Raw genomic sequence first — 4767 nt, forward strand, 5'->3', positions numbered from 1 at the left:
TTAGAATTGGAAGAATCAGAGCCTATTTTATATGAAATGATGACAGGAGAAATTTACTGAAGTGGTGGAAACAGGAATGGAAGGGAGGGGACAGATGTTGGCAATAGCAAGAAGTAGAGACACATGGTGCATCTGGAGTGTTTTCGTGGCTGTTAATGAGATTTAAATCCACCATCCTAAACTACTGTTTATTGTCCTCATCATGACTGTTTCATGAGTGGACATTCGTCTGCTCACCCAGGCTCTTTCTGGCCAGCTCTATATTTTCCTGCAGCATTCATGGAAGGACAATAGTGGCCTCCTGGGAGTATTAATGGCAGCCATTTGAGTCCTGTGAGTTTTCAAGAAACTTGGCAGTTAGGGCCACTGATTTATTAATGCATACCACTTTATTGCCCAATGACAGGTACTTGATCTTAGACTGACCAAAGCAGAATTTGAAAGAGAGGGAGAGGAAGCATCATGGACATTTGTACCATATTTCGAAGCCCTTCATGCACAGTGGCCTGGAGTACAGTGTGAGCAGGTTCCAATGGAGCAGCAGATGTATTTTAATAGTGGCCATTTTTAAAAAGTCCTTTTAACTTTGGTGAAAGAGCTCTCCTTTTTTCCCCACTCTGCAGCAGAGATATATCCAGAAGAAATCACTCCTCTCCTGCCAGCCATATGAGGGGAAAAGATCACTGAGGACCGAACATGCTTTTTTCTTCAGATACTGTTGAAATATATGGTTATTCAGGTAAGAGCAGAATCATGGATAATTCAGTAATGGTCTTACTCTTGATGGGGAAGAGAAGACATTGCTTCTTTTCTTCCTGCTATCCATATTTTGTATCTTTGCTTTTTCCTTGAGGTGATTCTTTGTGATACTTTGCTAGAAATAGAATATGTGTCAGTTCACATCAGCAAAGACCTGGCATACGTACTATTTTGTGTGAGTGTGTATGTAAAGGAAAAAAATTCAGTTCTCCATCACTTTCGTAGTATTACCACATTCACAGAGAGCACTTTGCTTCTAGCACTTACGGTGAGTAAATGTTTGGGTTTTCCCCTCACCAGACAACTCTGCAACACCAGCTGAATGTCCTGTGGCTTAACTCAGCTTTGACGCTGTCTGTCTTGAGATGGCGTCAGATCCCACAGGTTAAGGGCTCAGTCCCATGAGACTGTTCCATCACATTCAGGTGCTAGTCACAAGTAGGAGGGCCCCAGGTTACCCACAGCTTCTGAACAACTTGACTACAAATGAGAGGTTCCCACAACTCCTCCTCAGCTTTGACTGATTTGTTAGAGTGGCTCAGGGAACTCTGGGAAACATTTGTTTTCATTGACCAGCTTATTAAAGGATATGATAAAGGATACAGATGAATAGCCAGATGCAGAGACACAAGGGGTACAGTCTGGGAGGGTCCCAAGCACAGGAATGTCTGTCCCTGTGGAGCTGTCACCCTCCCGGTACGTGGATATGTTCACTCACCTGGAAGCTCCCTGAAACCCCTGCTACTGGGATTTTTATGGAGGCTTCCTCACATAGACATGGTCCACTTCCAGCCCCTCTCCCCTCTCTGGAGGAATGGAGGGGTCGGGATGGGGGTGCTGAAAATTCTAAGTTCTAATCGTGGCGTGGTCTTTCTGGTGACCAGCCCTCTCACTCAGGAGCCATCTGGGAGCCCACGAGACCTCTACGAGCTGTGTTATTAAAACAAAAGAGCTCCTCGTGCGCTTATCACTTAGGAAATTACAAGGGTTTTAGGGGCCCTATTCCAGGAAGTGGGGCAGAGACCCATATATATTTTGTATTCCCTCATAGTATATTCATCTATTCTTGCCTCTTTTCTTCTTCCTGACCCCTAATCCTATGCTAGCAAGGCAGGATCGGGGAGGAGGCAGGCCTAGAAGCTGAATGGGCAGATCAGGAATAGGCAGGGCAGGCCGGAAGATGGGGCAAAAGCATATCTCTTTGTGCCAACAGCCCAGACCAACTTGATGTCACATGTTCCTTTCTCTGATGTTTACCAACTGAATATGGAGTTATGATCATTAGTTCATGATTTCAGTAGGTGATCCCTTCCCCTAGTCTACATTTCTGATGTGGTTCAAAAACAAACTACTGAATTATTTTCTCTCAGCCAACACTTCTCCTGTCTCTGAGTTCTTCCTGGGAACTCTGTCCAGTCTCTGTGTCCTCCACAAGCAAGTTTGTTGATGTTATAATCTTTGCTCAGTCCACTTCCTCTCCTAAGACTCAGTTCTACCTGCCCCTTCCCTGTCACTGCTGAGAAGGGGAGTCAAGTCTAGTGGTCAAGTCCAGAGGAAGGACACTTTAGTATTTCAGGTGATCTGACAATGACTGCCCCTGCTTCATGATCTCTCTCTTCCCCTAATGTTTTCTTCCTTCTTTCCTCCTCCCTTTCTTCTTGCCAGTTTTCTTTAGGGGTCTGTTTCTCTCTGCTGTCCCTCAAGATTCAGTCCTTGCCTCCCTTTCTGACTACTCTTTCCTGTTGGGTAATCTTGTCTGCTCTCCTCTCCCATTTCCTTTATCCAGCACCAGAAACACAAGGACTCCAAAATCCCGAGAGCAGACTGGAGTATTCTCTTGTCCTCTAGAAGCTTTGTATTTTGGCCCTACTGGCCCATTGCACCTGCATTTCAGACTCCACCTGTTCAGAAGTGGTAGAGTATTCCATCTGTCCGCGGAGATTGGCAGGGAGTATCGAGAAGTTGAATGTGTTGGGGCACTTGGGTCTCATTCTAGATGTGTCACTAATGAACTGTGCAACCTCAGATATGACATAATCCCCAGAATCCCACTGGAGGAAGGATGCCGGTGATAGAGGGTGAGGATTTTTATGTAGACTGTGAACCCCCTGAATAGTGTGCAGACTTGTATGTGCATGTCCATCCCACACTTCTTCCCTCCCTTCTCTCTACTGAGTCCTCAGAGCAGAGTTTCTCTCTTGGCTCACCCCGGAGAACTGCTGCCAGGTTGCTGACATGGAGCCCCTCTGGCCCAGGGGCAGCCAAAGCCCCTCATCCTTTGACCTTAGATGTTGCACAGTTGTTTCCACTTTCTAAGTGGGCTACAGCATGAAGGAGGTTGGGAAGCTCTGCTTTAGAGTACTCTGTGTGCTAACCAGTATTAGGAACCTGTGACAGGGGCACCTGGGTGGCTCAGTCGTTAAGCATCTGTCTTCAGCTCAGGGCGTGATCCCAGAGTCCTGGGATCAAGTCCCATATCAGCCTCCTCCACTGGGAGCCTGCCTCTTCCTCTCCCACTCCCCTGCTTGTGTTCCCTCTCTCTCTGCCTGTCTCTCTGTCAAATAAATAAATAAATAATCTAAAAAAAGAAAAAAAAAAAAAAGAACCTGTGACAGGTGTAGCTGGACTGGCAGGCCTGGCTTATTTTAGCCTGTGGATTCCTTTTAATAAAGACAATGCACTTTTCAAGTTTCTGTAGCTTTGCCTTCTGATGATAATGATTTTTCATGTACCCATGTAACATTGTGTGAAATTCTTGTGAGGGATTATTTCCTTAATTCCTGTTTACTATAAATGGCCCTTTTTGAGTTAAAAAAAATAGAGATTACATCTGACTAAATATTTTAAGGGCAGAAAGAATGTTAAATCATTATAGAGAGGTGGAAAAAAATACAGGCGTGATGAGTAGAGCAAGTTTAAAAACATGATATCTTTGGGTGATTTTTTTTTAATTCTCAGTAAAAATGTCTTTAACATAGTTAACTACTTTGTTTTAAGGTATTCATTCTTGTCATCGTTTGAGTTTTAAGATATGATTTCATTACATGATTGTCAAGATTATTTGTCACCATAATTTGTCACGCTTGTTTTTTTATTTAGGATAGGAATTTTAATAAGATAACAGCATTTCAGTTTAGTAGACATTAAGTTGAAATGTAAATGTACGTATGTTCTTTCCCACATATTATCCAAAGGCTGCAAGCTTGGAGTGGAAGAATAAGGAGAATCAAGATACTGGTTTTAAATTTCTTTTTACATTGTTTCGAAAGTATTATCTTCCTCATTTATTTCCATCATTTACTAAGTTAAACAAACATCCACAAACCTGTACTTGGGAAGTACTGATTGGGCCATGTGTAGAGGATGTCCACAGGGACAAAACAAAGTGACCTTTGTTTATTTTTAAGTAAGATAGTCATTTTATTCTTATATTTAACGGTCACTTTATTATAAGAAGTTTAAGGGTTCCTAATAAACGATTTTACCTGTTTGTACAAACTACCTATTTGTAGCTGAGCTCATAGTAGTAAAGGGGAACTGTGGCTCCTGTACTCAGAAAGAGTTCAACACGTGTCATGATTTTTTTTGGCGTAATTATATTTCAAATCTTTGAATGTTAAAATAAAGTTTCCTTAAGTCTTCTCTTCCAGGTGGTGGGGTATGGTGACCCCAGACCTTGCTCAGTGGCGAGGCAGGCCAGCCTGGGCCACGCAGCTGCCCATAGTAGGCCTTTCTTTTATCTTGGATCTTTCATCCAGCAGGTGCTACTTACAGCTTCTTACGGAGGGGCCGATGTTTGGGCAGCTGGGCAACCTAGGGAGAGTAAGCCCCGGAAAGGAAGGAAACATAAGGAAATTTCTAATTTCACTGCTAAAGTTTTTCTTCTATGAGAAATGAAGGCTCACAGGACACAAGTATCCCTTAGATTGATGCCGGGGTGGGGAGGCAAATTTTCCTCTCCCAATTATTTTAAAGCAGGCAAAAATTAGTTAAAATGAATAATCAGGA

The sequence above is a fragment of the Ursus maritimus genome, unplaced genomic scaffold, assembly GCF_017311325.1.
Source record: "Ursus maritimus isolate PB19 unplaced genomic scaffold, ASM1731132v1 scaffold_177, whole genome shotgun sequence".
NCBI lineage: Eukaryota > Metazoa > Chordata > Mammalia > Carnivora > Ursidae > Ursus > Ursus maritimus.